The sequence below is a fragment of the Rhinolophus hipposideros genome, assembly GCF_964194185.1.
Source record: "Rhinolophus hipposideros genome assembly, chromosome: 4".
Lineage (NCBI taxonomy): Eukaryota > Metazoa > Chordata > Mammalia > Chiroptera > Rhinolophidae > Rhinolophus > Rhinolophus hipposideros.
In genome coordinates, this window is record NC_138050.1 from 20,831,609 (window position 1) to 20,858,469 (window position 26,861).

The following is a 26,861-nucleotide window of genomic DNA, read 5'->3' on the forward strand; positions in this document are numbered from 1 at the left end:
AAAAATGTGAAACAAGTCAAAATGTCCACCAGTAGGGCCATGTAAATAAATTGTTATGGCCATCCTATCCAATTATTAACTGGAAAGCTGTCTATTGACTATTAGGTAGGCAAGTTGCAAAGTAATATGTATACTATTTTTGTGATAACTTCTTTCTCTTAAAAAAAGAATTGATATACCTATAAAAGAATCGGGGTAAGAGGTCTAATGATTTTTCACTTGTTATATAGGTAGATATTATTCAAATTTTTTGCAGTGGCAAATACTTGTGTGTGTATGTGTCTTGCAAGGATGAATTACCTTTATTTTAAAAATCAGTAGTGACTTTTTGAAAAGCAGAATTTTTAAAAATACTGAAACACTGATAGTGATTTTTATGACTTGCTTTCTGGGAGTGGTGAGGGAGCAAATGATGTGGTAGGGATTAATGAAAAATCTAAATGATAGAATATTGGGAAAGAAATGCTATCTTTCTTTCAACTACCTTTTGTGAATAAGGATAGGCTAGATTGTATTATAATGATGGAGCAGCTCCCAATCTCCAGGGCTTTACCACAAAGACTTGTTTTTCACTCTGGTTCATGACTATTGAGTGTTGTCCGTGGACTCTGCTAACAGCTGGAGGGCTAACAGAGGCTCCACCAACTTGAGCATTGCTACTAACCACAATGGGCAAGGGACTTGGTGTATTCTCTCCTGGCTTTTGAAGACTTCTTTCCAGAAGTGACACACGGCACTTGCACTTCCACTCCATCAGTCTAAGCGAATCCCTTAGTCCTGCCTAAATTGAAGGAGGCTGCAAAGTGCCATCGTACCATGAGCTGGGAAGGAGAGTCAAAGTATTTGTGAACACAGCATTCGAAAATGGGTTCTGGAGATGAACTTCTAGAACAGTGTCTGGCACATAGTTATAAGTGTTTAAGTATTTTCATTTTTATGGACATTAATTTACACTAAGCTAGATACATTGAGAAATATGTAAAATAAATTGCATATTTATTGAATCAACAGGCATTTGTTGAGTTCACATCATTGTACTACACCTGAGAAAGATAAAAAGATTTGTTTTCATCACAAGAAAACAAATCTATAATTAAGTATGGTGATGGATATTAACTAGATTTATTGTGGTGATCATTTCGCAATGTATACAAATATCGAAGCATTATGTTGTATACCTGAAACTAATACAATATTGTACGTCAATTATACCTCAATTAAAAAAAAAAAGATTTTCTCTCTGATGTCTGAATGTGTTATCAATCATGTGTGGACTGAGTCCTGAGCAGCCAAGAAGTGGAGATGGTGCCCTCAACATTTTTTCTGAAATCATATAAGGGAGAGTGAAAGTCACATTCACTGTTCCATGATGTCCATTTGTACAAAAGCTACAGTGACTTTCACATAAATACCATCATCTTTGACACGTATGATTAATCTGCATATGAGTGGAATGCTGTCTCCTCTGCAATAGATTAGTACTGGACTTTGATTGTATCAGCACATACTGAGGCCCTCCTATGATTGGGTAGCTATTACTAAATCAGTGCACCGTTGAAGTCCTTCCTAGAGAATTTAAATCAATGGAAGCAACCACTTTACGAGTCACCACTTCAATAAATTTCTATAGGGCAGGTCACCAAACGTGTATCTTATACTTTTATATTTATTTCAGAGAAGGGATAGTAGTAACTTAATATAGTTGAATAATTCTTATGTGTCAAGATTTGTATAGGGTTTTAATATCATTTTATCTATTCTATTAAAAACACAGGTTATTCTTTAGTAAAAATATATCTGAAGCTTTGTTTGTAGATAGATACTTTTAAAGTAAGATTTGGGTGACGTCATAGGAATGGTGGCAGCAGGGCGCACTTTCTGAGTTCTCCTCCAGATCTTATTACAAACGGGACATATAACCCATCAAAGAACTCTTTACTCATCACACAGAACAGCTAAGAGACTCCTAAGAGACTTGTGGAAGGATTACTAGAAGGTGCTCAAATTGGGAGAGCAGGGGAAGAAGGAAGGGAGCGGAGTGGAAACGCGCGGTCCCGCGGCGGAGGTGGCAGTAATTCGCAGCTGTAAAGACACGGGTACCCAGGGCGGAACAGAGAATACAAAAGCCAGGAGGTGGGCTCTTTCCCTGCGTCCCACAGCTGATCGCTCCCACCAGGGGGGCAGCTTGGTGGGCCCTAGGGCAGACAAAGAACACAGACTCCATACCTGCCTCCCCCCCCCCAATCTTACCCCCGCCCTTCCAGAGACTTAAACTGGCCCCTGAACTGAGGAGTAGCGTCAGATTACAGAGGGGCCGTAGTGATCAGGCTCTTCAGGCTCTGGGAAGAGTGACAGGCAGCTTTGACCCAGGGAAGAGGCTGGGAAGAGTGTGATTTTTGCTGGGCTAGGAGAGAAGAGACTCCTCCACCCCCCAGCCACGACCTTTTCTGGCCTGCGGGAAGAGTGTGACATGGCTGGGCTGAGAGAGAGAAGACCCCTCCATCCCCAGCCCCCACCCTTTCTAGCCTGCCTAGGGCGGGGCAACTGCAACTGTGGAGCCTCTCCCAGAGATCAGCAGCAAGCGGCAGACGCAGCTCTTGGCTTTCAGCAGCTCAGAAATCTCCCGCCCGCCCCCCTCCCCCCAACACACACGGAAGAAGTGCCCTAAGACTCAGGAGTACTGGACACAGGGCTGGTGTTGCTACTCTTAGTGTGCATATGTGCAGGCAAGGGCAGAAACTGCACTGACTTTGTAAAAACTATCATCCAGACCCCCCAGCCCCACGCATTTAAATCTACAGTCCCAAAGTCACCCTGGGCACCAGCTGACTGGTTCTGCCTGCACAATAGGCAGGGGACTCTCTGGTACAGCAGAGGACAACTTGGAGATTACTTGGTGGGCTTAAGCCAAGACTGGGGCTGCTTTTTGTTTTGCTTTGTTTTGTTTTGTCTTTATATCTTTGATATCTTTGCCTGTGTTGAGTGGGGGTTATCGGGTTTTTTTCATGTGAATGTACTTGAGTTTTTTCTTTGTTGTTGTTGTAGTATTTGGTGATTTGCTTTGTTCTGAAATTGCCCTACCAGGGCCCAGCTTAAGAGGCACAAGATTCAACATATCCAGAGGCCAACTCCAGGCCAAATCAGAGTACTACCGTGTTTGACCTACAAGTCACACACCCAGAGGAAATTCTCTGCAGGCACAAGAGCCAATAGAGGCCAAACCACATTTAAGTGGTCAATCCTTACGCAGCAGAACGCCCTGCGGTGGGCAGAGCCAAGTCTCACAACTAGTCAGCCAAGGAGTTAACCCCACCTACTCACAAGCAAAAAGCAATTAAAGATCTTTAACAGGACAAGTTACACAACACAAGAATCACCTTTGGAGCACACGCAGAGGAGAAGAACGAAGTAGTGCAAGTCAAATATAAAGGACACATACTATATAAGATAACTCAGCAAGAACTAAGAACTCTAGGGGATCTACCTAATACATCAAAGTAAACACAGAGAGTCAGCCAGAATGCGGAAACAAAGAAACATGTCCCAAATAAAAGAACAGAAGAAACCTCCACAACTGGAACTAAATGAAGCAGAGGTAACCAACCTATCAGAGACAGAGTTCAGAACACTGCTGATAAGAATGTTTAAGGAGCTTAGAGAAGACATAAAGAAGGATGTAGAAATCATAACGAACAACCAGTTAGAACTAAAGAACACAATTACCGAAATTAAGAACTTACTTGAAGGAATTACCAGCAGGTTAGATGAAGCAGAGGATCGAATCAGCAACTTAGAAGACAAGTTAGCAGAGATCACCCAAACAGAACAACAGAAAGAAAAAAGAATAAAAAACAATGAAGATGGTTTAAGAGGCCTCTGGGATAACATCAAGCACAGCAACATGCACATCATAGGAATACCAGAAGGTGAAGAGAGGAAGCAAGGGATTGAGAACATATTTGAAGTAATAATGTCCGAAAACTTCCCTAACCTGATGAAGGAAACCAACATACAAGCCCAGGAAGTGCAGAGAGTTCCAACCAGGATAAACCCAAACAGGTCCACACTAAGACACATTATAGTTAAAATGGCAAAGCTTAAAGATAAATAGAGAATCCTAAAAGCAGCAAGAGAAAGACAGAGGGTTACATACAAGGGAACTCCCATAAGACTATCAAATGACTTTTCTACAGAAACATTGAAGACCAGGAGGGAGTGGCAGGAGATACTCAAAGTGATGGAAAACAAAGGCCTAAAACCTAGATTGCTTTATCCAGCAAGGCTATGATTTAAAGTTGATGGAGAGATAGAGCTTTCCAGAAAAGAATAAGTTAAAGGAATTTATTACCACCAAGCCAACATTGCAAGAAATACTAAAAGGACTTCTGTAAATAGAAGAAAGATGAAAACAATCTAACCACAAATTTAAAAATGGCAATAACTATGTACCTATCAATAATCACTTTAAATGTAAACAGATTAAATGCTCCAATCAAGAGACATAGGGTGGCTGAGTGGATAAGAAAGCAAGACCCTTGTATATGCTGTATACAAGAGACTTACCTCAGATCAAAAGACACACACAGGCTGAAAGTGAAGGGTTGGAGTAAGATATTTCATGCAAATGGAAATGAGAAAAAAGCTGGAGTTGCAATTCTTATATCTGACAAAATAGACTTTAAAATGAAGAACATATTAAAAGATAAAGATGGGCATTATATAATAGTAAAGGGATCAATCCGACAAGAGGACATAACCCTAGTAAACATCTATGCACGCAACATAGGAGCACCTAAATATATAAAACAGGTACTGACTGACATGAAGACAGAGATCAACAGTAACACTATCATAGTAGGGGCCGTCAACACACCTCTGACAACAAGGGACAGGTTCTCCAGACAGAAAATCAATATGGAAACAACAGCCTTAAATGATACATTGGACCACTTGGATTTAATCGATATTTTCAGAGCATTTCACCCCAATGCTGCAAAATACACGTTCTTAAGAGCACATGGAACATTTTCCAAGATAGACCATATGTTAGGCCATAAAACAAGTCTTGATAAATTTAAGAAAATTGAAATCATACCAATTGTCTTCTCTGACCACAGTGCTATGAAATTAGAAATGAACTACAGGAAAAAAACTGGAAGACACACCAATTCATGGAGGCTGAATAACTTATTACTAAATAATGAATGGTTCAACCAGGAGATCAAGGAAGAAATCAAAAGATATCTTGAGACAAATGAAAATGAAAACACGATGACCCAAAATCTATGAGATGCCAACAAAGCAGTCCTAAGAGAGGAATTCATAGCATTGTGGGCCTACCTAAAGAAACAAGAAACATCACTAATCAACAGTTTATCTTAACACTTAAGGGATCTGGAGAAAGAACAGCAAAATAAGCCCAAAGGGAGTACAAGGAAGGAGATACTAAAGATCAGAGCGGAAATAAATGAAATAGAAACCAGAAAAACAATGCAAAAGATCAATGAATCCAAGAGATGGTTCTTAGAAAGATAAACAAAATTGATAAACCTTTAGCCAGACTCATTAAAAAAAGGAGAGAGAGGACCCAAATTAATAAAATCAGAAATGAAAGAGGAGAAGTGACAACACTGCAGAAATACAAAAAAAATTAAGAAATTACTATGAGCAACTATATGCCAACAAATTTGACAATCTGGAAGAAATGGACAATTTTCTAGAGGCCTACAACCTTCCAAGGATAACTCGAGAAGAAACAGAGAACCTGAATAGACTGATTACCACCAGGGAAATTGAATCAGTAATCAACAATCTCCCTACAAACAAAAGCCTTGGACCAGATGGCTTTACAGGTGAATTTTACAAAACGTTCAAAAAAGAATTATCACCTATTCTCCTCGAGCTCTTCCAAAAAAGCCAGAAGGAGGGGAGACTCCCAAACACTTTTACGAAGCCACTGTCACCCTGATCCCAAAATCAGACAAAGACCCACAAAAAAAGAAAACTGCAGGCTGATATCTCTAATGAACATAAATGCAAAAGTCCTCAACAAAATATTAGCGAACAGAATTCAGCAATACATTAAAAAGATCATGCACCATGATCAAGTGGGATTCATCCCTGGTATGCAAGGGTGGTTCAACATCCGCAAATCAATTAATGTGATACACCACATTAACAAAATGAAAAATAAAAATCACATGATCATATCAATAGATGCAGAAAAACCATTTGATAAAATCCAGCAACCATTTATGATAAAAACCCTTAAGAAAGTGGGAATAGAGGGATCATATCTCAACATAATAAAGGCCATATATGACAAACCGACAGCTAACATCATACTCAATGGGGAAAAGCTAAAACCATTCCCCCTAAGATCAGGAACAAGGCAAGGTTGCCACTATCTCCACTTCTATTCAACATAGGGCTGGAAGTTCTAGCCACAGCAATCAGAGAAAAAAAAAATAAAAGGCATCCAAATTGGTAAGGTAAGGAGGAAGTAAAATTATCATTATATGCAGTTGACTTGATACTACATATAGAGAACCCTAAAGACTCCACCAAGAAACTATTAGAGCTGATAGATGAATTTAGTAAAGTAGCAGAATACAAAATTAATATTCAGAAATCAGTTGCATTTGTATATACCAATAATGAAACATCAGAAGGAGAAATTAAAAAAAGCAATCCCATTTACAATTGCTTCAAAGACTATAAAATACCTGGGAATAAATTTAACCAAAGAAGTAAAAGATCTGTAGTCAGAAAATTATAAGACACTGACGAAAGAAATGAAAGAAGATATAAATAGATGGAAACACATATCACGTTCATGGATAGGAAGAATTAATATAGTTAAAATATCCATACTGCCTAAGGCAATATACATATTACACGTAATTCCTATCAAACTACCAACGACGTTTTTCACAGAAATAGAACATATAATCCTAAAATTTATATGGGACCATAAGAGACTCCGGATAACCTCAGCAATCTTGAGAAATAAGAACAAAGTGGGAGGTATAACAATACCTGACTTCAAATTATACTACAAGGCTACAGTAATCAAAACAGCATGGTACTGGCATAAAAACAGACACATAGATTAATGGAACAGAATAGAGAGTTCAGAAATAAATCCATGCCGATATGGCCATTTAACCTATGACAATGGAAGTAAGAATGTACGATGGGGTAAAGACAGTCTATTCAATAAATGGTGTTGGGAAACCTGGACAGATACGTGCAAAAAAATGCAGCTGGACCACCTCCTTATACCATATGCAAAAATAAATTCAAAATGGCTTAAAGACTTAAATGTAAGATCTGAAATCATAAAATACCTAAAAGGAAATATAGGAAGAAACTTCACAGACATTACCCGGAGTAAGATTTTTACTGATATATCCCCTCATGCGAGGGAAGTAAGAGAAAAAATAAACATGTAGGATTACATCAAACTAAAAAGTTTTTTCACAGCAAAGGAAACCATCAATAAAACAAAAAGGGATCCTACTGAATGGGAAAAGATATTTGCCAATGATATATCTGATAAGGGGTTAATATCACAAATTTATAAAATCTCACTCAACTCCAAAAAAACAAACAACCCAATTAAAAAATAGGCAGAGGACTTGAAGAAACATTTTTCTAAAAAGTTCATACAGATGGCAAACAGACATATGAAGAAATGCTCAACCTCACTAACGCTCAGAGAAATGCAAATAAAAACCACAGTGAGATACCACCTCACCCCAGTCAAAATGGCTATCATCAATACATCAACAAACAACAAGTGCTGGCGCGGATGTGGAGAAAGGGGAACCCTGTTGGTGGGATTGCAGATTGGTGCAGCCACTATGGAAAACAGTATGGAGGTATCTCAAAAATCTGAAAATGGAACTACCCTATGATCCAGTAATTCCACTCCTAGGTATCTATTCGGAGAAATCCAAAACTCCAATTCAAAAATCTGTATGCACTCCTATGTTTATTGCAGCACTATACACAATAGCCAAGACATGGAAACAACCGAAATGCCCATCGGTAGATGACTGGATTAAGAAGCTATAGTACATTTATACAATGGAGTATTAAGCAGCCATAAAGAAGAAAGAAATCTTACCATTTGCAACAACATGGATGGACCTAGAGAACATTATGTTAAGTGAAATAAGTCAGAGAAAGACAAGTACCATAATCTCACTTATATGCGGAATTTAAAGAAGAGAATAAGTGAATGAAGTAATCAGAAACAGTTTTGGAGACAAAGAGGAAAAACTGAGGGTTGTTAGATTGGCGGGGGGGGGGGGATAAGGGGGAAGGTGAGGGGATTAGAAAATAGTCGGTAACCACAGATGGCCACAGGGTTTTGAAAATTAATTTGGGGAATGTAATCAATAATGTTGTAAAGATTTTGTAGGGTATTCAATGGACACGTCTCCCACTTGGGAGACCACCTCAGGGAAGATGTAGATGCCAGATCACTGCAATGTACACCTGGAGCTGAACAATAGTGAATACCAACTATAATTTTATATACATATACATATACATATGTATGTATATACTTACAAGAGGCGGAGTACAGCATTGGGAGTGGAGACAGTGCAAATGTGATGGCTCGGTGCGATGTCAGAGAGATAATGGTTGGGGGGATGGGGGTCCACAGTGTGAGGGATATAAATGATAAACGTCTAAGTATTACTTTGTCTTGTGCACCTGAAACTAATAATATACATATATATATAAAGTAAGATTTTATGAAACCTTTTTGTTAAAATTTTTGAAAATCTCCCTTCAAAAATTTCCATTCTAACTCTGTCTGTGAAGCGTGTTTATTATATAAAGGAAACATCTCCGGGCCTCTTTACAGAACTTTTAAGTTAGTGAGGTTTTAATATATTTAATAATAAATTCCTATTTATGGTAGCTACCAGGGATACATTTTGTAGCAGTAACTCTTTAACTATGCTTGTTGGGTTTGGCTGAGTTGGAAGGTACGTTCTGTTAATAGAAAGGAAATCTTTTTAGACAATCCCCCATACACAGGAATGAAGTCCAAGTGTATACACTTCATACTCATGAAGTGCAGAGTTCCTTACTATTGTGATGACCATCATTTAGTATGAAGTTGTCCTCTTCTGGGCATCATGGAGTTCCTCCTTTCCCTCTAATCTTCTTTCCTTCCTTTCCCATAATCCTTTTACTCTTTTTATTTTTACTGCTCTCAAGGACTCACCTCTTGACCATAAGTTCCTCCTGTTTTCACATAAATGAGTAGATGCTTGAGTTATTTAGGTTTCTCAGGATGGAACAAGACAGACACACTTTCCTCCTAGGATCTGAGAAGAGGTAGAAGATCCCTCCTGCTACTTTAATGAAAGGGTGGATTGAACATTAAGAAATTTCAAGAAATTTGCCCATAACCTGATTTATTTGAGATGTAGTCTAACTTTCTAGGCCTTGAATTCTCCATGCTAACTAATTTGATATTATTTTTATTTTTCTTCTCTAGCTATTAAGTAGGAAAAGCTCTTAAGTTTTTGTAATTCTTAAGAGAAGCTTGATTATAAAAGATGAAGCTGCCCCTGTGTTTGTATTTACTGTTAATTTCACCTGCCATTATTAACAGTCTTGGACTGACTATAGAACTCAAACTCCTATGAAAAGAGCAGGCACATGTTAGCTGATGTAGAAATACACTTTAATGCCAAAATTTGGGGTGCCCCTTAAATACAAGTGGCAAGTACTCTGAATTCAACAGAATTTTGTCGAATTACCCTCAGGCCACCTGAATTTAGTGCTACATTTTGGCTAAAGAGTATCAGTAAAGAGAGGATACCAAAGATAATTAACATTTTTTGAGCACTGACTGTGTGTCAGCACATTATCTTATTAGAACTTTCCCTAGGCTAATAGATGCTCTGTGTCCAATAATAGTATGTGGATAACAGTATGTGATGTTGATAATAAACTAAGACCTGACAGTAAGGTGCTTTACTAGTCTGCCTTTGCTAATACTGTGTTTTCTCGAAAATAAAACCTAGCTGGACAGTCAGCTCTAATGTGTCTTTTGGAGCAAAAATTAATATAAGACCCGGTATTCTATTCCATTCCATTCCCATTCCATTCCCATTCCCATTCCCATTGCATTCCCATTCCATTCCATTCCCATTCCATTCCATTCCCATTCCATTCCCATTCCCATTCCATCCCATTCCATTCCATTCCATTCCCATTCCATTCCATTCCCATTCCAGTCCCATCCCATTCCATTCCCATTCCATTCCATTCCCATTCCATTCCATTCCCATTCCATTCCCATTTCATTCCATTCCCATTCCATTCCCAGTCCATTCCATTCCCATTCCATTTTCATTCCATTCCATTCCCATTCCATTCCATTCCCATTCCATTCCATTCCCAGTCCATTCCCATTCCATTCCATTCCCATTCCATTCCATTCCATTCCCATTCCATTCCCATTCCATTCCATTCCCAGTCCATTCCATTCCCAGTTCATTCCCATTCCTATTCCATTCCATGTTATAAGACCTGGTTTTATAGCAAAATAAGACGGGGTCTTATATTAATTTTTGCTCCAAAAGATTCATTAGCGCTGATTGTCCGACTAGGTCTTACTTTCGGGGAAACATGGTAGCTTCTGAGCTTTTTGAGGGCAGGGACTGTATCTTGTTTTAGTGTGTGTCCCCAATGGTGTCCCACACTGTGTTTCAATAAAGTTGGTTAAATGAGTGCCTGTGTAAATGGATGGATGAATGGTTGAATGAATAGACTCAGATGTACCACCTGGTCCCTAATCTGGAGAACTCTATGATTTTCAGATAATTAATGGATCTTGAAATCAGTGGACGTTTGAAGGGTTTCCTGTGATAGAATGTATGCAGCCTGTCTGCCTTGTATAAAGTGAACCTACTTGTTCCTGTCACTTTAGGACATATCCCAAACCCTCACTGTTACTGTATAGTGTCAGCCTGTGACTAATTAGCCCACATTCTCACTGCATGTTGCTGGAATGCCCCTGAACACAGAACATCACAGTTCTAGAAGATGGGAGGCTTGCCAGAGGAAAACAGTAAAGGTTTGGAGTGCCCCCTCCCTGCCTGTGGCACTGTGAGTACTGGAAAAGGGTGTTTTGGAGAGGGAATGAGCAGTGGCCACGTGCTTTTCATCAAGCAGCAGTCACAAGACTGCTTCAGAAAGGCTAGAGAAGTGAATAAAATATGTGATGGCTTTTGCTGCTCTAAAAAAATGCTGTTACTGTAATTTTGAGCTGCTAGCTCAAAATAGGAAGAAAACGAATGGTGAGTCTTTTTCTTTCTTTGGCTTTCCTTTCTCACTCAACTATTATGTCTGTTCTATCATTCCTCACAAGACCTACTTCTTCACTTCCAAAGGCAAGCAAATGGAAGAACTCCAGAATGTGTTTAGTAGAGATTCTTCCCCTGAGCCTTCCAAAATTAAATAATGGAACCGAGGTTCTTCAAATAGGACTGGGGACTGTTTTCCTCATTCTACCTCATATTGTGGGCAATTAATATAAAGGTGAGAAGAAACAGTGGTTACTTATGGAATACAAAGATATAGAGAATGATTCCTTATTTCCTATATGGGCTTATCTTCCTTACAAGCCTCTTCCTACTCTGGAAATGGGGGTGAGGTTGTGTTTAAACTATGGTCCAATCTAGTAAAATTAGTCTGATACAACTGTATAAATAGCTTTTAGGTAATGCTCATTTTTAAACATGTAAAGTATTCTGATTTTCCTATTTCCCCTCCCTCCACGTTCCCCACTAAGATGGCATCTGGGTGGGGGGGGGGGTGTGTGTGGGAGGAGATGGGACCCATAGACCCACCTGGTGACCTTCAGATCCTTTTTGGCTTTGCCCTGAGCAGCTGCTCTGGCTCTGCCTGGACTGGATCGCTGAGGAATGACCTCGCTGCCTGGAGCTGCTGCTGAAAACTCTTGCTGGTAGAACTCCTGTTTGGCTTGTTATGCTCGGTCATGCCTAGTGGTGCTTGTGGCAGGCTCCGTTTCACTTTGGCTCTTGCGGGCATACCTACCCTCTGGATCTCTGCCATATCCTTCATCCAGCTCACAGTCTGGTCCCCTGTTGTCCTTGTAGTGGCATCACCTCAAGCCTTATCAGACAATGCTGATGCCCTCAACGTGTCCCACTCTATCTGCATGTGCTCACTTCCATCCCATCCCCACCCAGGAAGGATTTTCTGGGTTTTGTGGAAACAAAACAAAAGTCAAGGCCACAGGGCCGGCCTGGTGGTTCAGGTGGTTAGAGCTCCATGCTCCTAACTCTGAAGCCTGCCGGTTTGATTCCCACATGGGCCAGTGGGCTCTCAACCACAGGTTGCCAGTTCAATTCCTCGACTCCCGCAAGGGATGGTGGGCTCTGCCCCCTGCAACTAAGATTGAACACGGCACCTTGAGCTGAGCTGCCGCTGAGCTCCCGGATGGCTCAGTTGGTTGGAGTGCGTCCCCTCAACCACAAGGTTGCTGGTTTGACTCCCGCAAGGGATGGTGGGCTGCGCCCCCTGCAACTAGCAATGGCAACTGGACCTGGAGCTGAGCTGCACCCTTCACAACTAAGACTGAAAGGACAACAACTTGACTTGGAAATAAGTCCTGGAAGTACACACTGTTCCCCAATAAAGTCCTGTTCCCCTTCTCCAATTAGAAAAACAAAATCTTAAAAAAAAAAAAAAGTCGGCCCCAGAGGTAAAAGACAGACTCGGCCATTGTTCTTTGCTGTAGCAGAGTTTACTTTGGTATGGCTGACCTGGGGTTGGTGTGATGTGGCCTGTGAGGCGGTTTTTCCCAGAATCCTAGTGGGAAGTATGGCAGAGGCCCTCCTGGCCTCTGTATTTCATTCACCCTGTGAGCACACCTTCCAAGAGGGAGGGTGGGATACACATACCTCACCTACTTCCTCTCTTGACTCTGGCTCTTCTCTTTTCCCACTTTCCTCTGGGCCAGGCCTCCCCCTGTTCCTCATCATGTCAGATCAGAACTTTTCTTCAATATGAAACTCGATGATCAAGTCCTGTTGGCTTCAGTATGTTTACTGAAGTTAAAGGGATTTAGAAAAATGCATTTTCTCTGGGTGAAACCTGGGATTCCTGCTGTAAAATCATGTTTCTCTCCTCCCGCCCCCTCCTCCTCCCATTTCTGTTGTAATAGAAGCCTTGCCAAGGCCAATAGATACTTTTCATAGATTGGGGGTGGGGTGGGGGGTCATATTCAGTACAAGTACATTAATAGTTGAAAAATACTGTCTTCATTAAATCTAAGAATTAAAGGGACTTTGGGAAATAACAGTCCTTAAAACTAAAGCAGTTAGGACTATTTTGAATTGAAGATTCTTATGGACCTCGTAACCTAAAAAGAGTTGCAAATAATAAAGTGGTAGCTGCCTGAACTCTGAGTGAAAGTTTTGAAGTACACAATGTGATGGCTGGCCAGATAGGTCCTTTTGGGTTACCTCAGCCACAAATAACGATTGCCAATAGGAAAAATACAGAGATTAGATTGGTTCTGGAGCAGCCATGTGGTACTAGTGATTCCAAAACCTGAGTGGAGGGTTAAGAAAAAAGAATTTAAATATTAGTATGATGTTGATGAAGCTGTGCCAGTTCATGATGCAGTGGGATTTTCTTTTCTGAAATTAACTATAAAAACCATTCTTCCTTCAGTCCTGCTTCCTTTCCTTTCCTTTCCTTTCCTTTCCTTTCCTTTCCTTTCCTTTCCTTTCCTTTCCTTTCCTTTCCTTTCCTTTCCTTTCCTTTCCTTTCCTTTCCTTTCCTTTCCTTTCCTTTCCTTTCCTTTCCTTTTTTCTTTTTTTTGCTTTTCTTTCTTTTTAAATTTTTTTTGCTCAATTTAACTTGATGTGATCCACCTAAGAAACGTCCAAGCTTGTAGAGAATTTTTATGGGAATTTATTTGAGCCAAACTGATGACATATGCCTGGCAGCAAGATCTCAAATACTCTGGAGAATGACAGTTTTGCAGCTTCTTTTATGCATTTGAAATTAAGATTGGAGAACACAAGGTGGGGATTGGGTTACAGGATAATTAACAAGATTATATGCTCTCCCGAAGGTTAATACCCTCACTGAGGGGTATTAGTTTTGGTATTTGATATTTCAAAGGTGTGTTAATCTAGATACACAAGAATAATGGATAGGGCTGGCTTACAGGAGTTATAAGTCTAGGATACAACTACCCATCGTGACTTTCCCAGTGGAGAATTTATGACCAGATCACACTGTGAGGCTACTTTCCATAGAACCCCCGCTTTTTTTGTCCACAATGTAGAAAGTTAGGTGTGTGTGTGTGTGTGTGTGTGTGTGTGTGTATATGAGAGAGGTAAGGGAGAAGGAGGGAGACATGGAGGGAGGGAAATCTGTGTTGTTTAGCTTCATATTAAATATTGCATTTTAGTTTATAAAATCACATTGAAACTGGAAGTCATTATTGTTTCCCTTTTCACAAAGGTACAGGATTAACCCAAAGTGCATTTGTGTTGTGATTCACTTCAGGAAGCCATAGATTGACAATAGGGAGCTCTGGAGTCTTTGCAGCCCTAAAGATCATATTTGAACTTTTAAACATATTTTTATTAAAATATAGCTAACATGCAATATTATGTTAGTTTCAGGTGTACACTATAGTTATCCAATATTTATATACCTAAAGAAGTAATCACCATAAATCCAGCAACCGTTGGACACTGTACCACGCTATCACAATAGCATTGACTATATTCCCCATGCTGTACATTACATCCCCATGGCTTATTTGTTTTATACCTGGAAATTTGCACCTCTTATTACCCTGCAACTTTTTCTCCCTCTTTTTAAATTTGTCACACAGTCGACATTCAACATTATTTTGTATTTTGGGTGTATATACATCATAGTGATTAGATATTTACATAATTTAAGAAGTGATCCCCCTGACTAGTCTAGTACCCACTTGGCACCATATATAGTTATTACCATATTACTGACTACGTTCCCTATGCTTTATATCCCCATGGCTATTTTGTAGCTACTTATTTGTACATATTAATCCATTTACCTTTTTACCCTCTCTCAAGCCCACTCCCATGTATCACCCCAATGAATCTAGTACCTGTCTGACACCATACATAGTTATTACAGTATTACTGATTATATTCCTTATGCAGTACCCTACATCCCCATAACTAAAATTGTACCAACCAATTTGTACTTCTTAATCCCTTCCTCTTTTTCACCCACCCCTAACTCCCTAACTCTCCTCCCTTCTGGCAATCATTAAAATATTCTCTGAATCTATGAGTTTGTTTATGGTTTGTTTGTTTGTTTATTTTGTTTTTTAAATTCCACATATAAGCAAAATCACGTTGTATCTGTCTTTCTCTGTATAACATATTCCACTCAGCCCAATACCCTCCAGGTCCATCCAAACATGGGTTTTGCCACATATAGCAAAAACCCATTCCCTTTATTGGCCAAGCACTATTCCATCGTATATATGTACCACCTCTTTATCCATTCTGCCATCAGTGGACACTGAGACTGCCTCCATAGCTTGGCCATTGTAAACAATGTTGCAATGAATATATGGATGCACACGTCCCCTCGACATAGTGTTTTGGGTTTCTTAGGATAAATACCCATAAGTGAGATTACTGAGTCCTTCTTTGTCTCTTATTACAGCCTTTGTTTTAAAGTCTATTTTGTCTTCTATAAGTATTGTTATCCCAGCTGTTTGGTTTTGATTTCATTTTCACTTTCACGACATATCTTTTTCCCATCCATTTACTTTTACTCTTTGTGTGCCTTTCTATCTAAAGTGAGTCTATTGTAGTCAGCATATTTAAGGGTTTTGTTTTCTTATCCATTCATCCACCCTATATTTTGATTGGAGCATTTAATTCATTTACATTGAAAGTAATTGTTGATAGATATATAGTTATTGCTATTTTATTTTTCTTATTTTTGATCTTTTCTTCTTCTTAAAGAAGTCTCCTTAACATTTCTTGTAACACTAGTTGGGTGGTGATGAACTCCTTTTGCTTTTTCTTGTCTGGAAGCTCTTTATCTGTCCTTCTTTTCTAAATGACAGGTTTGCTGGGTAGAATACTCTTGGTTGTAGGTCCTTGCTTTTCATCACTTTGAATATTTCACGCCAGTCCCTTCTGGCCTGCAAAGTTTCTGTTGAGAAATCAGCTGACAATCTTATGGGAGCTCCCTTGTAGGTTACCAACTGCTTTTCTCTTGCTGCTTTTAAGATTCTCTTTGTTTTTCACCTTTGGCATTTTAACGATGATGTGTTTTGGTGTGGACCTGTTTGGGTTCATCTTGTTTGGGTCACTCTGTGCTCCCAAGGCTTGTATGTCTATTTCCTTCACCAGGTTAGGGAAGACTTCTTGAAATAGATTTTCAATTCCTTGCTCTCTCTCTTCTTATTGGACCCCTATGATGCAAATATTGGTACACTTGATATTATCCCAGAGATCTCTTAAAGTACCTTCATTTTTGGGTTTTTTTTTTTTCTTTATGTTGTTTTGCTTGGGTGTTTTCTGCTACCTTATCTTCTAAATTGCTGGTTGGATCCTCTGCCTCATCTGATTTACTGTTGATTCCCTCTAATGTATTCTTCATTTTAGTTACTGTATTTTTCATTTCTGACTGGTTCTTTTTTATGTTTCCTATCTCTTTATTGAGGTTCTTCCTGAGATGATTGAGCATCCTTTTAACCAGTGTTTTGAACACTTTGTCTGGTAAATTGCTTATCTTCATTTTAGTTCTTTTTCTGGAATTTTGTTTTGTTCTTTTATTTGGGATGTTTCTTTGTCTCCCCTTTTGGCTGCCTCCCTGTGTTTGTTTCTATGTATTAGGTAGGGCTGCTGTGCGTCCTGGTCTTAGTAGAGTGGCCTTATGTAGTAGGTGTCTTGTGGGGCCCAATGACACAGTCTCCCTGGTCACCAGAGCTAGGTGCTCTCATTGTATCCCTTGTGTGGGTTGTGTGTGCCCTCATGTATTTGAGACCTGATTGCTGTTTGCATGTCAGTAGAGGGACTGACCCTCAGGCTGATTCATTGGGAGTACTGGCTGTGACTACAGTAGAGGAGCTGTTGTTCAGGGCCTGACCCTACAGAACAGGATTTGCTTTAGTAGGGCTCAGGTCCCTGCCCACTCTGCCCTTTGGGTGCATCATTCTTGGAGGTGATTGGGTGATGCTCTGACGAGGTCCGAAGCTGAACACTGGGCATGTCAGCCTCAGGGCCTCTAGAGAGGGGACCTGCTGTAGACCAAGTTCAACTGCAGCCTGTGCCCTGGCCAGGGCCAACTCACATGAGCCACAAAGCAATCCACAGATGGCCACCACTCGCTCTGGGCTTGGAGGTGCCTCAAGAGGCCAAGCCATGTACCAAGGCTGTCTGTCAAGTAGTGCCAGGTTAGGGCTGCTCAGCCAGAGGTTTGGGACATGCCAAAGCCAGATGCTGCTTGTTTGGGTTTTGCGAACCTCTGAGAGATTTTAGGAAAGCCTGTAGCATGAGCCAAGAGAGGTCGTTTGTAAGGAAAAGTAACTGGAAGCAGCTTGGGTGGGTCCACAAGTTGAGTGGGACAGGATCTGAGGGAGTCATCAGGGTAGGGCAAACGAATAGTATTAGCCAGGTTGATGAAGACTCGGATATGGCAGCTACCTGAGTCTGCTGGGAGAGGGGAGGTCTTCACAAACAAATAATGGTTTCGGCCAGCAACTCTGCCCAGGAAAAAGCAGCCCCTTCAGTCCTCGCTCTGAAGCCAGACAATTCAGTTCCTCCCCATTTGTCCCTAGTGCCTTTTGAGCTACTGCCCCAGTGCTGGAGCTCAGAGCAGATGAGTCTGTCAGGGAATAAGTCTGTGCACAAGCCCCTTAACAGGAGCGCCTGGGAGTGCAGCCGCCCTTCATCTCACTCAGCCACAATCTCCACTGGTTTTCACAACCAGAAATTATGGGGACTTCTCTCCCTGGCAGTGGAACCCTGCCTGGGCTGGGGAGCCTAGTTTGGGGCTGGGTTTCCTCACTCCTCTGCAGCTGGTGTATACCTCGCGATTTTTAATGGTCACATGTGGATGGGGGACCAGCCTGTCCCCCATCCCTGCCCCTTCTACCAGTCTCAAGGTGGTTTCTTCTGTATGTCCTTAGTTGTAGGGCTTTGGTTCAGCTAGACTTCAGGTGATTCTCAATGTTGGTTGTTCTGTAGTTTAGTTGTAATTTTGATGTGGTCATGAGAGGAGGTTAACACAGCATTACCTACTCTACCGTCTTGACTGGAAATCTATTTGAATTTTAATAGAACATTTTAAGTGGAGAAGTTGATATTCCTCTTTGTGTTTTGAATCTCTTCTCCTTAGGTAGTTTCTTTGTGAATTCCAGTCTTGTGAATCTGTCCAAATATTTATAAGCCCACACTCATGTTGTTGCATCCACTCTTCTTGTGGCTGCTCTCTGGGGGGAAGGTGACTGTTTTTCCTTGTGCAGCCACACATGCTTCCAGCTTTCTGTGGACCACTGGCTCTCTCTGGTTGGTCTTGGATAAGCTGGACCAGTTTCCAATTTTCAAATTTTGAACCTGGTGGAGGGCAGACTCCCTCTGTAAAATGAAAATTAACCAGTAGGGATTTTGGGATAACATTCATTTATTTGTTCATTTAGTAAACAATTTACTAATAGCATGGGCAGCACTGCGCTGGGTTGTGAGCTTAGAAACACAGTCAAATAGTTCTGTTAATACTTAGGCCAGGACAACAGACATCAATCAATCAGGGCAGTTCTGGGCAAACGAGATGAATGGACAAGCAGTACTAGAAAGGTGAAAGGAAGCCAGGAGGCAGAGTAGGAAGAATGACAGGATGAGGAAAGGACACCATGTCTTCCTTTCCTCATCTTTAAAATGGGGATGATTATAGCACCTGATAGGAGTTGTTATAAGGATTCAGTAAGTTAGTTAATTCAAGCTCCTGGAATACTGCCCAAGAGTTCAGTATTTTTAAATCTCCTTACCCATTTGTCAGTAGTCACCATGATTTTCCTTTGTCGTAGATCTTCATATTTTTGTGTGTGTATTTTTTTACACTGTAGTCTCTCAACAGATGTTTGTGGTTTAATCTTTCAGACCTCATCATACCCTCATCAATGAAAACCACTCATTTCTCCAGCACATCACATGTCAGAATGCACATCCAGCTAACATTTGGAAACTACCTTACTTCCAGCTTTTTCTAACTCCCTCTGAAAACTCTGGATAGTCTCTGGTCCTTTTAATCTGGTGGTTGTGTGGAGAAAAAGGTGGCCACTTACTAAAGCTGACAAGCTCAGGGAAGGCCTGCATGGCGATTCTTACAAACTCAGACACTGAAAGTAACCACATAGGATGGTTTGAACATAAAAATTCCTAATTGAAATCGGGTCATAGCGGGTAGTCACATCCTAGGCCTTTAGTTTTCTTGATAAAGGCCAATATTTACCTTAAGTGAGCCTGTCTATTGCCTTCTTCCATCTAAGATAACATTTTTGAGATGTCAGACTAATCCCTTTTTCTGGACCCCTCAGGGCACAACCCACTGCACCAGAGCATGAGACCACAGAACCCCTCATTGTTATCTTGTTCCCCGAACAACATCTCTGTGTGCTATAAATGTTGATTATTAACTATCCTGTACTCACCAGTGTACAAGAAGTACTGTATCTCTCCGTTTTACTTTTTATCTTGTCCCAGAGATTTCCCCGCTTTGCATTCTCCCACCTCCTTAATCTACTACCACCAGTGGATTTCACACCACCCTCTTTACATCTCCTCCTTTCATTCTAATGTATAAAATAAGCTACAAAACTGCCATTCTCTGGAGCATTTTCTCAGTCCATTGAGATTATTCTTCCTTTCATCAGTTTGGCTCAAATAAACTCATAAAAATTCCCTACGTGTTTGGACTTTCCTTAAGTCGACAGTGGTTTCCATCTTTCTACAAAAGGCAGTTGCTACAGGCAGCTCTTTTTAAAGGCATGGGTCCTTTTTTTTATTTTTAGAATTTTTTTTACCGTTGCCCCACCCACCTTTTAAAATAAAGGGTCAGAATAAAGAGATATAATTAAATTACTATGCTCCCAATGTCACCTAATATTCCTTTCAAGAGCTAGCTCACTTTGAAGTGATTGAACCCTGTTTTGAGATAATGTGACAAAGGATGAAGGATTAGAGAAAAACTCAGGTTGGGAGAAACCAATATACAGTGAAATTGATGCATTTAATCAGAGACTACTCCAGGCACACATTTTCTTGGGGTAGTTTTGGACGGATTACTGCTAGTTTCTGAGAAAATGAGTTTGTTAAAAGCAGGAGTTCGGATTTCATCCGAGATACTCTAACCCTGTGTCTCAGACCTTGCCTGCGTATTTATAGTTCTGGTCCCAAGAACTGTGGTGTGAGCCATCGTTCTTGCATGGTTATGACTCCTGATTTGATTTTCGTGGTTCCATTCATCACTGGAAGTGGTAAGGATCTTGTGTGCTGGGATCTCCATATGACCGCATTAGGCTGCTTTCACTCTGCTTATTTTACTTTAATTCAGCGAATTAAACAAATATCGATTGAGTTCTTGACTCTGTATCAGGCACTATTCTAGGATAATATTACTAAAGGAAACTAAGATCCTCAGCCCTGTGGAGCTTATGTTCTGATTATAAACAGTAATCATAAAAGGTAAGTGAAGAATGTGTTAGGTGATAAGCCCTGTGAAAAAATCACAAAGCAGGGCAAAGGACTGGGAATGCAGGTACCAGACGGGGGGAGGCGAAGTTTCCAGTTTTTAAAAAAGAACGTCCAGGGTAGTCCTCACTGAGAAGATGATATTTGAATCAAGATTGGAAGGGTGAGGGGGTTAGTCATGGGGCGATCTGGGTGCAATGTCCTTGTGACAGGATGTCCCTGGTGTTCAACAGGTGGCAGGCAGTGTGGCTGGGACGAGAATGCTAGGAGACGAGGCCAGGGGGATGTCATAGGATATGATGATGTTACAGACCATTATGAAGATGGTGGCTTTTACGTCTGGAAAAACAGGAACCACTGCAGAGTGTTGAGCAGAGGAGTGAGGAGATTTAACTTGTTTTAACAGTATTGACTGACTGTTGTGTGAGAGTCAACTAGGTGCAGGGTGGGGATGAGTGTGGAGGACAGAAGCTGGAGGACCAGTTCAGAGGCCGTTGCAGTAGGAGAGGTGATGGTGATTTTGACCAGGATGATGGTGGTAGAGGTAGTGAGAGGTGGTAGGGTACCTCACATGGGTACCTATACTTTCAAAATTCACTCTTAGTGGTTTCTAGTCAAGTATATTCTCAAACAGTACTTTAGCTACATACATTTTTAGTAGTGGTATGATGGTTTCCTCCTCCATTAAGAATGTGGTGTGTATACATTTGTTTGTGTAAATGCTTGGGGTGCAAAACTCACATTTCTTGAGTTTAATCTTTTTTATTAAGTTTAATCTTTTTTTAATGCTGGAAAGAACATAGCCATCCTTTAGCCCCAGTAATGTAATAAAGAGAAAAGTATATCTTTTTAATCTTAAAAGTAATAACTGTTTAAAAAGCAAATAAATATTTATAATATATAAAGCAAAATTGTTGCACCTACCATGTACCATGGCAGCCACTATCAAAATTTGGTACCTATCCTGAATGAGTCAATTAAAATATTCCTCACTTTGGAGGGTTTCAGAAGTTCACTACAAAAAAGGCAGTCGTTTATAGAATAAGTACCTCTGGACTTGAGAGCTAAGCAAAAATATTACTGAGACCAACTAAAATGATGTGGAATCCAGCCCATATTAGCGAGTCAGAGTGTAGCCAGGCCTGGCTGGAGGCCAAATGCTGACAGGGCAGGGACGAGATGCAGCCAGGACCTCGCAAAGGAAACTGATATCAACAGAGGGAATTTTCACCTGATGCAGCATTTAATACTTAGCACTCCAGTGAGTTACTTCTGTTTGATTGTTTTAATATTGTCGTACATTGTTCATATGGATATGAATAAGTCTGGCTAAGAAGTTTTAGTGAACCCTTCAGTCATAGATGGATGGCCCAGAGTCCCCAGCTGCCATGCCAGCCCTGCTGCCACAACAATGAGCTTCACAGTAAAAATCTGAGCGAGGGCAGATGCTGAAGTAGAATTAACATTTTAGAATTTCACTTGAAATCTTGGATTCTTACATAAGTGAGGGAATAAGGCTCAAGTTCGTCTTTAGAACATAAATTCTTCAACAATAAGACCTAGATCTTTTCTTCATGCATAACTTGTGGCAGCATTTGCATAGTAGAGGGAAGACAGGGTTTGGAGTGAGGCTGGTCTTATTTAAGTTAAGTTCCAGCTTCCCTTCCTATTATCTGTGCGACTTGAACAAGTTAACCCGTCCCCCCAGCCTCCGTTCCCTTCTCTGTACAACAGGGTTTTTTTCACATCTACTTACTAGAGGTGTTGTAAGGATCACACCAGGTTACATACACAGAATTACAGGGAGCGTCGTCTACCATGCAGGCAAGCCTCCTTCCGCTTTCTCCACCATTGGCTCAAACCATTAATTTTGATTGATGATTAACATCATAGATGTTTATAGTTTGTTTAATTTTGTATAATGAAGTATATTACATTTCAAAATTTATGTGATTAATGTGGCAGAGCCTGAAAAAATGAAACAAAACTAACAAACATTTTTATTTCAGTGAATTTTTTGTTTACAATTTGGTGTTCACAAATTCCTCTCTTCAATACCTCATATCACATTACTAGAGACAACAATAACCAAAAAGGCAGAGATTAATTTCCATTCTTTGTGGACGAAGAAGGGACGCGATGACCTAATAGGGTACTTCATGTACCACAGATGGCACTTAGCTGCTTTCCTCTGCACGTCATGTTTAACTGAATGGGGTTTTCCTGCTTGAGGATCTGTGATATCTAAAAAGGGCCTTTGAAACTGATTGACCAACATTTTGAAAATAGGATCATAAGTAAAGATGGAGCAGCAGGGTAAATTCTTGCAGGCTTTAGACCTCGTCTGAAGACATCTTTCTGTGTTCAGTGGAACATTTCTGTTTATAACTGATCCATTTTGATGATTTTAAACTGTACATTGATGGTTTTCTTGTATATGAAATGAGGAGTTTGACTAGATTATTTCTCATATGTTCTTCAGTTTAAAATTGAAATTCTGAGATCCAAATTTTTAGTTTTAAGCTATGGAGAGGACAGTTTTGGAAGACCTCTGAAATTAGTAGATAAGTGATACTCTACATGGGGAAGTCCCTCAAGCTGTTCTGACTATCTCATAACACGAGGAAGGTTAGCAGAAGGAAGTCACGGAAGCACAGCAAGTGGATAGTGTAGGTTTCGCCTAGCTTGCTTTGGTTTCTAAACATTCATTTTGTCTACAGTAGGTTTAGGAACACACATGATTACTGGTATGAATTAAACATCTAAAGGAACTTGGGCCCCTTGGAAATTGATGCAATATAACCATGAATTTATTTAAATATTATCATTATGAAATACGGTACACGGAAAGAGAATGTTATTGGAGTAAACTGTATTTAATTTTCCTAACATAATGTGATTTTGGGAAAGGTTCTTGAATGATTAAAGCTTCAAGTTCCTCATTGCAAAATGCTTTATTTTTATTTTTCTGTATTTATCTTTAAGGGTTGTAGTCAATAATAATGTAATAAGGACACGTGTAAGGGAACCACTAAGTACTATACAAGTGTCACACTCGACATAGACAATAATCATTAACATCATGAGTTTTTTATACAAAACCACTGTGCTGCATGTGATGGCGAATTAGAAGACTCCTATATGCAGCAAATCAATTTGAAAGAATTCTAATTGGAGTGTAGCTATGTCATTATGACCAAGGGATAATTGGACCCCTTTCTTCAGCAGCACTTCTCTTTTAGTCCTGTGGTGTATGTATATATTTTCCTTTTTTCAGTTTATTAAATGTATTACATTCTTATAAAAATAGGGAAAGGCAAAAAAAGTATATGAAATAGGGAGGTAAGAAACCACCCATGATCCCACCATCTAGGAGCAACCACTATAACAGATTTTCTTTAACTTTTTTTCCCCCCTCTGATTTTAGTATAGTTGAAATCCTTTTGTATGTACAATCTTTTAAACCCTTTATTTGCCTAACAAGATGTCCCCTGCACTCTGAATGTGATGGGAAAATACAGAGCCTCAGCCACCTACATACGTGTATTTGAGCTACTGAATCAGCCGGGAAGTGCCTGCCTTCTAGTCCTTTTGTTCAATTCAGACCCTTTTTGTTTAAGTCACTTCAGTTGGGTATTCTGTTATTTACAACCCAAATCATCCTGAACTGAGAAAGATGTCTTGAATTTATTAATTCTTCCTATATATGATTTCTTACTTTTGTAATATGTGAATGTATAATAAATTTCTACAAGTGGAATTTCTAGGTCAAAGATTTTATACTTTATTTTTTGACCTCTGAGGATTTCCTTTATTTTCTTGTCAGTTCATCATGAGACTTGAACACTTTTTTTATTATAAAAAAAACACTTTATTTTATTATAATGAATTTTTTGGTGTGTAAAGTTGCCTTTTTTTCTTTTAAAAATGTTTGGTTCACTACAGTGCCTGCAATGTTATATCTTTCTTTATATACACTTTATTATTATTTTTTTTTTTAACAACTACTCTGTGCCTGGTACTTTTGCACATGTTACCTCATTTAATAACCCGGGAGGTGAGTGGTATTTTGCTCTTTTCACCCAGTTTGTGAGTGTTCCTCCTTTACACAGGGGTATTTTACCCATTAGTATTTACTGAATGTTTGGTCTTACCCTTTGACATCTTGTTAGGTTTTCAAATTATTATGCTTTCTTATGTTTACCTTTTCTGAATTTTTTCTTGCCTTATTAAGTTTTTCTTTAAACAATTCTCTTTGTGACTTGAGAGTTATACTCGTATGTCTAATTTTCATTCTAATCATGGGTACATTTAAAATTTGAACTTACTCATCATTGGAACAGTAGCTGTGGAGTTCCCCTAAACTATATGAGTGCTTCAGCACATTCTCTCCTTCCTTCCTTCCCTTTACTGCCTAAATTTTGTTGAAATAATTAGAAATATTTGTTCATGCTATTTTTTTACATTTTGCTTCTTCAAGCATTCTTGCTGAATATTTGTATTATGATTTCAACACCATTAGCATACATAATTTAGATCACTCTAGTTTCGTTAGCTTTATTGCTCACTGCTATTTCTCTTATCCGTATATATATGTATATATATATATATATGTATATATATATATATATATATACATATATACACACACACATATATATATGCTTCCATATATCTTCTACTTTCTTGAGTTCTTTATTTTTTAATTTACTTTTCAATTGATTGTATATTTCCCTTTCTTAAGAATTTTTTTTCCAGACAGATATGTGAAAGGTACATTTTTGTCCTTATATGTCTATTGATATAGTTCTTCTGCTTTATAATAATGATAATTACAGTATTGTAATTTAAATTTAGGATTCTTAGGCCACAATCTTTTCCCTTCAGAGTCCTATAAACCTTATTCCATTGTCCTTTAGCAGTTAGTATGGCAGGTGAGAAGACTGATGTTCATCTCATTCATATTCCCTTTTTTTTTGAAATCTTGGTGGAGGTTCATATGTCTACTGATTTCTTTTTACTTCCTGACATTCAGAAATTCTGGGGTTTGTGGATCTTTTATGTTAATTCTGCCAAACTCTGAGTGAATAATTTCAATTTGAAAAACTCCCTTTTAAGTTCCTTTCCACCCATTATTTACTTATTACTTCTCCTTTACTTATTGTCTCTCCTGTTTGATTTTCTCTTTCTGAAATTCGTATTATACACATATTTGATCTTCTGGATCTGTTGTTCAGATTTTATCTTCTTCATTGATGATTTCCAGTTTTTCATTATTTTTCTATGAGTTGGGAGATTTCATTGAATAGATCTTCTCAGGCACCAATTTTCTGCAGGAGCCAGTCTGCATTTCACTGCCTCCATTCTTTAGGCCACTAGTTTCACTTTTTACCTTCAAATACTATAATACTATTTCCTGTTGCTCCCTTTTCACCTTTCATTGTAGTGATTTGTATCAGTGATTCACTGTCATTTTGAAGCCCACTGAGAATGTAAATTTAAAAATTTGTAAACTTGTCTTGTTTCTTGCTGTTACCCTAATTATTCAGATTATTCCACTTCTCTTAAAATAGCTGAGTCTTTTCTCCTGTCTAGTTTGCTAGCTTGTCTGCTTGCTCATCTGCCAAGTGAGGTCTAGATTGTTCAACATTAGGAACTGAAATGTGCTTTGTCAAAGATTGTGTATGTTATTGTTCAGTACTTTTCATTACAGGCAGAAATAGGGAAAAAGATGTATTATAATTTCTCATCAGCAGCGTAGCATTCTAATAGTTTGTGTGGGTAGAGATGGCGTTGCAGGCAGTGGGAGACAGCTGCAGGACAGAGTTCCCCTTTGTTGCGGAAAAATTCTCCCTTTTGTGTTGCCTTGGCATCTCTGAGCCTACTGGAGTAGTTCCTCTTCCCCTCGAATAGCTGGCTGGCCTGGCATCGAGGCAGAAAGAAGCTCCCTCACGGCTTCGTCTAGCTCTGTCTTGCTTCCAGCCTCTGCCCCTATCCAGGAGCTGTGTGCAGGCCCTGCAGATGGGATCCTGGTGGATCTGGCCCCTCTACGTGTAGTGGAGTGATGAATTTAAA

General features: G+C 39.5%; 1 protein-coding gene across 2 annotated transcripts in view; it reads left to right on the forward strand.

Moving 5' to 3' along the window:
* The window catches only part of WDFY2 (WD repeat and FYVE domain containing 2), a 173,519-nt gene that overhangs the window by 27,710 nt on the left and 118,948 nt on the right, over window positions 1–26,861 (forward strand). Inside the window, exon 1 of one of the 2 annotated variants that reach the window (XM_081045388.1) lies at window positions 11,180–11,333. The exons of the other annotated variant lie outside the window; for it this stretch is intronic. The gene's annotated coding sequence lies outside the window, so the exon portion shown is untranslated. Of the gene's footprint in view, window positions 1–11,179; window positions 11,334–26,861 lie in introns of those variants that run through there. 2 annotated transcript variants of the gene reach the window in all.